The 12413-nt window shown below is 33.6% G+C and overlaps 1 protein-coding gene across 2 annotated transcripts in view; it reads right to left on the reverse strand.

Annotated features, from left to right (window-relative positions):
- Positions 1-12413, reverse strand: part of LOC149558334 (uncharacterized) — a 77745-nt gene that overhangs the window by 47031 nt on the left and 18301 nt on the right. The window lies entirely within an intron of this gene.

Genomic DNA, 12413 nt, shown 5'->3' on the forward strand with positions numbered 1-12413 from the left:
AGAGATGGAAGAAATGAGGGAATCTTATGAGAATGTGTAGCTGGAGAAACTTGGAGATTAGAATCTCTGTAGAAGCTTTCATTTTTGACATCAACAAGCAAGATGTTGTCATGCCCATCTATGCAAACACATTTGGCATTCATGTATACGATGTTAGCAAGTGGTTTGTTGTTCGAATTGGCATACTCTACCTACACTATAACTATGTGATGGAGAAAGAACAATTGGTGAATTGTGAGGAAGACTAGATGATCAAGAAATAAGTTTTTTTAAATCCTTGAATACTGATCACGATTTTTTATGAAGTTAATTTTAATTCATGGGAATTGTGTATGTTGTATTCTTTTAGCATTGATCTGTATATTTCTCTTGGGGATAGTTTGCTTCTATGAACTTCTATTAATCTCTCCAAAAATGCTTCTAGGAAGGATCAACAAACAACAGGGTGATGAGAGATCACATGCAAGGTCATGCAGGTTGTAGAAATGAACATGGGGAAATTGCTTGTAGCTATGAGACTGAATTGGTAACACGTAACTTCATTAAAAGAGAAAGACTCTATATAGTTTCTCATTATGATTAGTTTCTTGAAAGTGTAAGAAATGATATTCAGAGGGAGGCCTTTAGCTCTAGGGAATAGACCGGCATAGTCAATCTGAATTTGAAATTGGTAGCTGGTGCAAAAGCACCCATTGGTCAAGGAGAATTAATAAATTTTATTTTCTAATTGAGTCAAGTTTATAAGGTCCTATGGACCATTTGTAAAGATTTTAAACATGTTTGTAAGGCCAAAAGCCCATGAGGTCCTAATAGCCATGCAAAGACCAAATCAATCAAATTCAATCAAACACCCCAAATGTCTAGGCAAGTGGTACATTTGATATTTTTTCATGTTAGGGGTCATGATTGGCATGATAGAATGTTATCTGGGTAAAATAATATGGGTAGGAATCAAATTTGCAAAAAGTTGTAAAGAGTTGTGCAACTTTTAACATTTTGTAAGCCAACTACTCATTAGTTCACATGGCCGGTTGGAATTGGTTAAAACTAGAGTTCTTAAACCTATATTGAGTCACGTAGGCCAAGCCAAACTTGGTAAGTTTTAATGACTCGGCTAGGTGACTTGATGGGTCATGACCTACTTGGCTCATTGAGCCAACGAGTCATGTAATGATCCCCGTGTCTGTGGGCCATGACCCAGCCAATGGTAGCCATGAGCTGTAGTAAAAAAATACAAAAAACAACACTTTTTGCTTCTTCTTCTTTTTCCCAAATGCCTTCTATTTTGCCCTATAAGCATTTCTAATTGCTTGTTATGAAGAAGAAATGAAAAGTGAGAGGGAGAAAAAAGAGAAGTCATAGGTTTGCAACTTGCAGTGAAGAAGAGCATCAAGGAGACCTCAAATCACAATGGGGAGGTCATAGGTTTGAATTGAGAGCATCAAGGAGGCCATAGCAAGATTTGTCATCTCATTTGAAAGAGGCAAGTGTTAAATTTTGTAAATTTTGTCATTTTTTTGTATGTTTATGAATTTTTCATTTTTCTTAAAAATAAGTTTAATTTTCCAAATCTTGAATGTTTTCAATTAAACAATAAAATTGCATACTTCAATAAAATAAGAAGAATAATAGCAAACCCATGATTTTTTGAAGAAAAAATGCAATCATGTATTTTTTGATTTCTCTAAAATACGTTCTACAATGCACAAATTTATAATTTTGTCTTATTGCAGCAGCCTTCAAGTTTTGAAAACATTAATTCCTCTCAATGCCTCCAAAGTGTGAATCTTGGAAATATACTGAAGACTCTCCTGGTAGGCAAAAAAAAAGTGTGTTTTGTAAAGAAATTTTTCATGGCGGCATCAATAGGTTTAAATACCATGTTGCCGACATACCTGGGAATGATGTTGATCTATGTTTATTGGCAACTCCCTGGGCAATTCGTTTATGTTATTCCTAGTTAGAAACACATGCACAAGAAAAGAAAACTAAGAAGAGGCAACGGGAAGAGTTTTCTATTGGCTCCCATTCATTCTGAAGTTACAATTACATCTGGATCCACATCTATAGGCTAGGTTGGAGAGGGTACTTCCTCACCTCCTTTTTGTCCTAGTGTTGGTGCTAGTGCTTCTGTTGTTGCTCCTTCTAGTGGTTCTATTGCCCTTGTCCCTAGAGTCCAAATATCAAAGTTGGACATTTACTTTGTGTCATGCACTTCTTCTGGTGCACGACCATCACTTAGACCATAAGTTGGAACAAGTAGGCCAATGATGTACGAAAACAAATATGACTGAGTTTTGGTACTTTTGCAACATTCTATTTGTTACAACCAAATAATTCTTTTTTATTTGATTTCTTTATAGTTACAATCAAATTTTTAAAAAATTATGTTTGAAGTTGAACTTTACTTTGTCTAATGATTAATCATAATCTATTTGTCACAAGGCATGATGGATTTCGTAACCATTTCTTGGGCAGGTCTTAAAAGGGCTATTGATGTTAAGTGGCCTCCCCTTATTAGAAATGATTAATGCTATGAAACTTGTGCTAAGGGACCAAAAATAGTCCTCGAGTCAACAAGGTTGCACCATCATGTCAGTTGGTTCGATGGATAGGAGGAATAGGAGACTCCTAAATTTTCTTGTTTCCTGTGAAGGTGATTGATCATTCTACTTCACTAAATGCAGTGAATAATTTAATTTATATTTGATTTATTGATTGATCCATGATAATTAATAATTATTTTTCTTTACTTTCAAGAATGAGGATTCACCATGTTCTTAACATCTATTGATGCTTTGTTACATGTGAAGAATGCTACTTACTTATGTGAGGTTATTGAAGAAGTTATATACGAGGTGGGTGTATAAAATGTGGTGCAGGTGGTGGCGGATAATGAAGCAAGTTATGTTGTTGCACGTAAACTTTTTAACTTTTGAAGTTGATTAAGAGGCATCTATGAACTTATTTATGATTTTTTTAACGCATAAATTTCTAAATAATTTAAAATTGTTACAGGTAAACTTTTGGAGGCACATAAAAATAAATTGATCTCCATGTGCAACCTATTGCCTTGACCTCATGTTAGAGGATATAGGAAAGCCTAAATTGGTTAAATCATGTGTTGATAAGGCAAAGAACATGTGCAAGTTTATCTACAATCATGCATTGGTTCTTAGCATAACGAAGCAATATATGGAGCAAAAGGAGTTGGCTCGTCCTATTATCACTATATTTGCTTCGAATTTCCTCACACTAAAATCCTTGTTGAATCAAAGCCAACTTTGAGATGCATGTTCATTGGTGAGGAGTGGACTACCTCGTTGCATGATACGACCACTACAGAGATGGATGTGACAGATTGTACTTTTTATGAGCCAAGTTTTTTAACCCCTTGTGGAGGATTCATGGAGGTAAATATATTTTGTTCTTTTTACAACTTTGAAAATTTTCTTATTTTAAGTTTTTGATTCGCACTTGTGACTTAACTTTTTTGTTTAACATTATAAGCAGGTCACTGAGCCCCTCGTAATTCTCCTACGAGATGTTGATGGGGAGAATCCCTCTATATGGTCTACATATATGAGGGCATGGATAGGGCCAAGGATGTTATTTAATCCAAGTATGCAGGAGTTGAGGATGAGTATGGCTCCATTTGGGAGATCAATGATAGGAAATGAAAAAACCAAGTTCATAGCCCATTTTCACAGCAACTTATTTCCTCAATGTATCATTTCACTTCCTTGATAACTTCAACTGTGAGGAGGTTCTTAGTGGCCTATGCATAGTGATGCAAAAGATGACCAGCACATCTATAGTGCAAGAGATAGGTGCATATAATAATGAACAAGGTGTGATTTTCATATAATAAAAGAATTGCAACCAATTAGCAATATATGTTAAACTTCAGATTCTTAAATTTGTAACTTTAAGGATTATGCATTTTGATTTTGCAATCTATCCTTAAAGTTGGAAATGAGACTATTTTTTTCCTTTTTCTTATTTCACATAGATTTTGGCAAATGTTTGGGCCTACAACCTCAAACCTTCAAAAAATTGTCATTTGTATTAGAGTTAGCCATGCGACGCTTCTAGATGTGAGCAAAATTGGTCCATATTCAAGCACATCAACTCGAAGAGGCACAATAAACTATCTAAAAAGGGACTGAATGATCTTGTCTTCATCCATTACAACCTCCATCTTAGGACTAGATGGATTTTGAACACTGACTCCTCTTTGATCACTCTAGCAGAGATCAATCTAGAGTTTGACTAGCTCGCTAAGTCTATCGATTATGTCTTTACTGAGGAGGGCCATGAGTGGGTTGACCAAGAAGAAATAGAGACCAAGGTTGTGGATATAGTAAAGAAGGATAAAGCACGATCAAGTATCAATGTAGATGATGTTGATCGGAGTGGTATCTCACAAGTAGAGACTATGGCTTGTCTGTCATCCAAGACCTACCTCAGATGCATTTGCATGAGGTAGACAAATTAATTTGAGGCTAAGGATGAGCTAGAGCCTGAGTCAAAGACTTGTTTTTGTATACAGTTTACGCATGTGTTTGAGAACATTTGATGTCATGGATTTTATATACATTTGACAATATTTATAATTCTGCATATCTATGTTTTATATTTCTTTTAGCTATAATTTGCATTTGTACTTATGTGATAGATGTGTGTTTATGTATGTCATCAAATTATCTTGTATTTCATGATGTTATAATGTTTTTAAGCTTTATTCCATAATGGGTGCATGAAACAATTTTTATCATGAAAAATCTTTATTTTCTCATTGTGTCAAGTCATAGTCAATTTATTTTCAAGTCATGGGTCGAGCTGACCTTGTTGAGGCATAGGTTAGTTTGAGTCATGGAACTATGGTTCAAACAATTGGGAAATGCATATAAGTGCCCCTTTGAGTTGAGGCATATGGTAAAGAAGTTAATTTAATTGCATAATACAAGAGATTGATCTTAATTACACAATTTCTTGTGACTTTTTGTGCATGGTACGGTGTTATAGGGCTTGATTGGGGTCATTAATGCATATGTTTAGATATGTCTGTGAAGTGAAACATCTTTCATGAGTAATATGTTTGGTAAAAATCCATAAGGTTTGAAGCAAGTTATACACATTTAACCCCAACTTTTCTAATACCAATATGAAGTAGTAGAACTCCTGGTCAGACTTCCACAAAATTTCCATGCCCCACTCCATTTTTAATGGTTCACAAAACAATCTTTCAAAAGGCACTCAACCTCTTCATAAACCTTCTTGATAAAACACAAAACAAGACTTAGTATGGGATCAAAATGTGTTTATAGTGACATGGATTAGATAGACTCAAAAGGAGCCAATTTCCAAAACCCCAAGGTGAGCCTAGCCAGTAGGAGCAGAGTGGAGACTCAAGTTCAAGAGGAGGCTTTGAGGGAAGGAGACCTAATGGAAAGGGTATATTTGGAGGACCAAGTAGAGGTCCAAGTGTTTTCACAAGAAGGTGTTACAATTGTAACCAAGTACAACACACTGCAAACAAGTGTCCTTAAAACAAGCCTCGTGCTCTCATGGAGGAAAGCGAATGAACCAATTGATCCAAGAAGAAGTTAGCCAAAGTGTCACATGCCCAACTAGAGCTTCAAACTGAAATATAGAAAAAAAAAATGGATGCTGAGGAGAACCTTGTTGAAGGTATGCAATGTTATTGTCGATTCTAGTTCAACTGAGAATTTGGTTTCAATAGAAATGGTAGAGATGTAAAGACTAAAGAAATTACCTCATCTTAACCCTTACAAGGTGTCATGGTTAAGAGGCAACAAGTCTTAGTGGATGAAAAGTCATGGGTGAAATTTCAGACAGGGGAGTATAAAGATAGGATTCTTTGTAATGTAATCCTGATGGATGCATGCCATTTTTTGTTGGGGAATCCATTATAGTATTATGTGTAGGCCCTAGACATGGTGCAAAGAAAAACTCCTCTATAATAACCAAAAATGGTGTGAATTGTAGTATGAACCCCCTACCAGATGATAGTAAAGACAAACACATAAGCACTAGTTTTATTTTGGTGGGTGAAAAAAACTTTTGAAGACTTTGAAAGAAGAGGGAAGTTCATGTTTTTCCTTAGTACTAAGATCAAGAGAAGAATCAAATTAGTCAATCAAGAAGAAGAAAGATGTTCCTAAAGAAATGAAGGGTCTATTGGAGAAGCATATACAAGGACATAGTGATGGAGGAAATGCCTACTTCATCACCCCCTTGTTATAGACATAAGCCATCACATTGATTTGATACCATGAGCCACCCTCCCTAATAAAGCTACTTATAACATGACGCCTACATAGAATGAGGAGATTGTTGGGCAAGTGTAGGATTTATTGCACAAAGATTTGGTGAGTAAAAGCCTAAGTCCATGTGTAGTACCCATTATTTTGGCACTAAAGAAAATTGGTAAATGGAGGTTGTGTACACATTCTAGATCAATAAATACGATCACTATAAGGTATAGGTTCCCAATGCTTACAATGGAACACTTGATGGGTTGCACAGGTAGGGCAACATATTTCTCAAAGATTTTCCTAAAGAGTGGTTATCCCCAAATAAGAATAAGGGAGGGGGGTGAATGGAAGAGCGCTTTCAAAACTAATGAATGGTTTGTGATGCTCTTTGGGCTATCAAATACTTCTAGTACATTTATGCACCTCATGAGTAAGGTGCTAAAACCTTTCATTGGAGAATTTATTGTTTGTAGTCCCCCCTAATTATTACCTGTAACGCCCCGCCAAGGGATCCAAAAGAATTAACCTAAAGTTTCACTAAGTTTGCTAAACATTTTTTTTTTTTTTAAAGTAAGAAAGTATAACATACACATCAAACACATAGTAGCGGAAGCAATAACATGTAATCATCGACAAACATACATTGCAAGTTACATTTCTTAAAGATCCCAAGACGTTGAGTCACGTTTAAATTTAATTAATTCTAAGTCTAACAAATATCACATAAATATGAAAGAATAATCAGAAGTCCCATGTCCATATTATACATTTGTTCCGAATGCCTCTTGGAAAATTAATTCGGAATGCTCAATCATCCACTGTACAAGTCACAGGGTATGAAAGGCTTAAAAGAATATACATATGTAAAGATCAAGATACAACATCCTCAAATCCATGATACAAAGTAAAGTAAAATATATGAAACTATTCACCATACATGATACATCCATAATGATAAAACATCTATCATAAAATCTAACCATCCATCATAATAATCCAAGAACATAGTGAAGGTAAATGCCAATCACGAAATCTCCAGCCACGGTGACCACGGAACGGATCTCAATGGTAAGAGTAAAAGCACTACCACCCGACCGCGTGGAACCTAAATGGTCCACTCCCACCGCGCTGAGGAGATAGTCTCAAGTCCCAAATAGGATAACAAAACCTATAATCATAAATACTCTCTAAGTCCAGGAAATCCTATAAGTATGCTAACTCAAGGGTTCATAAAAAGATCGACATCTAAATCCCAGAGGTACCACAAGACACGTAGGAAACCTAATATGCAAGCGGGAAAGTGTCATCGCAAAAGTCACGTAGAAGTTACCCGAGCAATCTCTTAGGAATCCTGGGTCCCTACTGATCCCTGCGGCCACTAGTATCCTCTCGTACTGACGAGGCATACTATGGAATGCAAGGTCGTAACCAAGCGTTCTCTCTACCCCATCCTAGTCTGTACTAGCACTCAAGGCATGAGAGAGAACATACAATTATCTTATTAGGTTCATTTTCCCTCATTTAGTGTAAATGTTTTCACTTATTAAAACAACCTACAATGGGTTACTCCAGGCAGCCTCTTAGGGCCCCGATCCCCATTGCAAGCCACTTTCCGACTCTACACATAGATAACCTACCCTAGGCTCATGAAATCATAAATTAAAGAATCATAATAAAACCACCTCAGTCCTATACAAGCAACTGAAAAGACATCATAAAAGATAAGTCACAAAACTACATCAGTTCTTCACGAGCAACAGATAAGCACCAAATAATAATCATATGACCATGACAGTTCTCTATCAGCAACTGAAGGCATCAATGATAAATCACAAAATCCAATGGTTCTCCAATGAGCAACCAGAAAGTATCCTAATAGTAAATTACAATACTGATCGAAGACTCCAAAATGGTCAAGTCAAAACATGACATCATCAAGAACATAACAAACACTTCAGTCCTCTCAAGCGATCGAAAAGCAATCCAAGTATAATTGATCGAGACTCAAAAATGGTTATCAAATATAACTGATCGAGACTCGAAAATGGTTAAGTTAGGTATCTCAAATACATACACCTCAGCTTCACATAAGGAAATTGAAAAGCAATAACAAATAGTAAATACAATCATGTCATAGAGCACTTCATCACATTACCATGGTCAGGTTAAGAAAGATCGAAACCAAATCATCATGACATCACATTCACAACCCCGAGCCTCTGGTAACAACCTAAATTGGTCAATGCTAAACTAACCCCATAACACTCAAAGCACAAAGAAAACATCAAAGTCTCAGAGATTGGATTTGAAAGTATATTATTGAATTAAGGTAAGGTTTATGTTTCAGTTTCCAATTGAACGTAAGTTTTAAACAGATAGAATCCATAGTTCACCTTTACAAATTATCCCGTTCCTATCTCCAAATGAAACACCTAATTACCCCTAATTGATTTTAAGACAAAGTCCTAAAATAATCTAAGGTAATAATTAAATTTTTTTTTAATAATACTAATTGATTATAATAATCTACGCTTCCATTACAATCGGTGTTATAGTATTAAGCTTGCTTAAACAAATTTTCTATTTAATTAATCTTAATTAAGTCAAACTTTAGATAAGATTAATTAGTGATACATAAAAAATCATATTATATTTATTAATAATTTATTTATTTATAAAATTATTAATAAATAATAATAAAATTTCAATATAATTTAAAATTTAATAAATTTTAAATTAAATAATAATAATATTAAATAAAATAATTTTATTTAAAACGTTTTACAAAAAAATCGATTTATAAAAGTAAATCGTAATTCTTTTTTTTTTGTTAAATAAAATATGGCGTGTTTAAAGACCCACCGGCCTGCCATCCACCTGTGACCGCAGGTGTTACTGCTGCCGCAAGCAGTAGTACCACTTGTTGCGGCAGCGTGGGAGTGTGGGGCGTGGGAAGTGGTGGCCCCGCCCCACTCCAAATACGTAATATATATATATATATTTTAAATTTTTTTTTTAATATTTAAAACAATCTCCAATTTCGATTTTAATAAATGTATAAAATAAATTAATTTTATTTTAAATTAGATTTATTTAATTTTATTAAAACAATAAATATATATATATAAAATAAATAATGTTTATTTTAAATTTAGTTTTATTTAATTTTTATTAAGACAATATCCTCCAAGGAAAATATATATATATATATATATTTTAAATTAGAACTTTCAATTTTACATTCAAAACCCTTACCCAATTAAATCTTAATTTCTAAATCAAGAAAACAAGGGTTCTAATAATTCTTCCAGTCTCCATGGATACAGAAATTATTGACGAACAATTAATAAATTCACAATATTGAAAGCTTAAAACTTTCATCACAGAGAATTCGGATTTACAAACCCCAGACACGAAGAAGACAGGAAAGGATAATTGAGTAATAAATTGATAATCAATAACACAAGACCCTACCTGATCCTGATGCTATTATGCAATCTCCAAGAACTGTAAAAGAATTCGCTCCTCTTAATAACCTTCCTCTGAAAAACTTTCTTTGTATCAGCCTTCTGAAATTCGCTTCGAAAATTTGTCTCCCAAAAATTCCCGTCCAAATTCGTGTCCCAATTCGTGTTTTTTTTTTTTTTTTTTTGTTTTATATATAATATTTTATATTTTTAAAACAAAAGAATACCATTTCGTTATTAATAAGATTTTTATTAATAAACAAATTAATTAAGAATATATATATATATAAATTTATAAATATATATATATATAAATTTATAAATATATATATATATAAATTTATAAATATATATATATATATATATATATATAATTAATTTCTTTTAATATATATATATATATATATATAAATAAAAGCATTGAAAAATTGGTTCCCTTCTTTAAATTGATATAGAAAATATAGTCAACCAATCGAACTTCTAATTTAGAATTTCGGTATTAGATTCAACCCTTCCCATTTAAATCTTATGTATACAGAAGTTTATTGACAAACATTTGATAACTTTCAATATCGTAATGTTTTAACATTCATCACAGAGAATTTCAGATTTACAAACCCCAGACACGAAGAAGACAGGAAGGATAATTGCGTAATAAATCGATAATCGAAAACACAAGACCCTACCTGATCCTGATGCTATTATGCAATCTCCAGAAACTGTAAAAGAATTCGCTCCTCTCAATAACCTTCCTCTGAAAAACTTTCTTGGTATCAGCTTTCTGAAATTCGCTTCCAAAAATTGTCTCCCCAAAAATTCCCGTCCAACTTCGTATATCTCAAAAAATGAACCCCCAAAGTTGTGATAAGCAATTTCTCCTCAATTCGGGGCACTAATTGTGCGTTTACCCGAGAAGACTCTTTGCACAACTCAGTTAACTCCAAATTAACCTTTATTATCTTTTCTTATTCTTTTGCATTCAACTTTTATGCACATTAAGTTGAATTATTAAATAACTTTATTTAATATTCCACTTGACTTCTATTTTAAATTAATTTATTACTTTAATCTTATGTGCACTTTTAAGAAATTAAAATAACATTATTAATTTCTATAATTTAATCTTTTAATTTAATTCTCATATTTAAACTCATGCTTAGATCATGCGATCTAGAATTCTTAATAATTTAATATCTTTCAACTTTTAATTTATTTTAGAACTTAATTGATAACATATTTAATTAATTTAAATAACAATAATATTTAGCATTTATTTAAAAATGAACTCCAAATATATTATTATTAAATTAAACAAATATTATCCTGTTCTAAATTTATCTTTGAACTTTAATCTCCAAATTTAATTCTTTTATTTAATTAATTTCTCAATTAATTAAATATAAAGATATCATAATAATTCTCTATTAAATTAAATCATTAATTAATCTTTTTAATTATCATTAATTAATCTTTTTAATTCTACTTAATTAATAGAAAATACACCAAGGACTCATAAAGCAACATACGAAAACCCATCATAGAAAAATACATACCAAAACAAACAAAAGGGTTATAATCACGAAATTACATTATTTGATGCATTCGGAGGGTACTTAACTCAGATACTTGTCCTAATTATCAATTAGGACAATTGGCTAAAGGGTTTAGGATTTGGACTTAAGAGTTTCCAGCAGTCTAGTGCACCTAGAGTTCAGAGGAGCTTCAATGGAGAGTGTTTCTCATGTGGACAACGCGGACACAAGTCGTCTCATTGCCCTCAAGGGAAACCATAGTTCTCAAGCCAGAGACCCGCAGCTTCAGAACCTTCAGTTGGTGGCATGGATAGAGCCCAGAGAGTGTACTCAGTGGAGTCTTATCCTCCTACAGGGAGAAAGGGTCCAATGGGACCCGCACAGTGAGTCCTTAGCTTTTCTTTGTTGTAGGCTTCCAAGAGTAAGCCTAAGTCTGGGGGGGTGGATGTAGTGCCTGCCCCTAAGTCGCATTTCTGTCATCCTTGCCAAACTCTTTTAGGCCAATTTATGTTTGATGATTAGTATTATTATTTTAAAAGATTATCAGATGTTGTTTTACACCCAATTTATTATATGATGAGATTACTTGGTACTCTATATTTCATGCATGTATGATGATTATTCAATGTTTTCAGTTATCGATGATGATTAGTTAGATGGTTTATTATTCCATGTGCTTCTTATGGATACTTACCCCATACTGCATGTGTATGGTGTGCATGTTGTTTTATTTATGTATGGTGTTTCTGATATGGTTAAGGAAGGGAGTCGTAGTCACCTGCTAGTCGGGATCTACACGATGCACCACTTCCTGCCATTGTCTGTTTAGCTTAGAATATTGTGTTTGTACATGCGTGGATTTTATGTAGGTTGCAGGTACCGGGTATCGACTTCCCTGAATTGTCAAGATGAGTGTACCCTATCGCACTATCTCAATGGTAAGAGAGAGGAGATAAACTCTTAAGTCCAAATCCTAAACCCTTTAGCCAATTGTCCTAATTGATAATCAGGACAAGTATCTGAGTTAAGTACCCTCTGAATGCATCAAATGATGTAATTTCGTGATTATAACCCTTTTGTTTGTTTTGGTTTGTATTTTTCTATGATGGGTTTTCGTATGTTGCTTTATGAGT

This window comes from Cupressus sempervirens, chromosome 5 (genome assembly GCF_028749045.1).
Source record: "Cupressus sempervirens isolate cs-2001-9-10 chromosome 5, ASM2874904v1, whole genome shotgun sequence".
Taxonomy (NCBI): domain Eukaryota; kingdom Viridiplantae; phylum Streptophyta; class Pinopsida; order Cupressales; family Cupressaceae; genus Cupressus; species Cupressus sempervirens.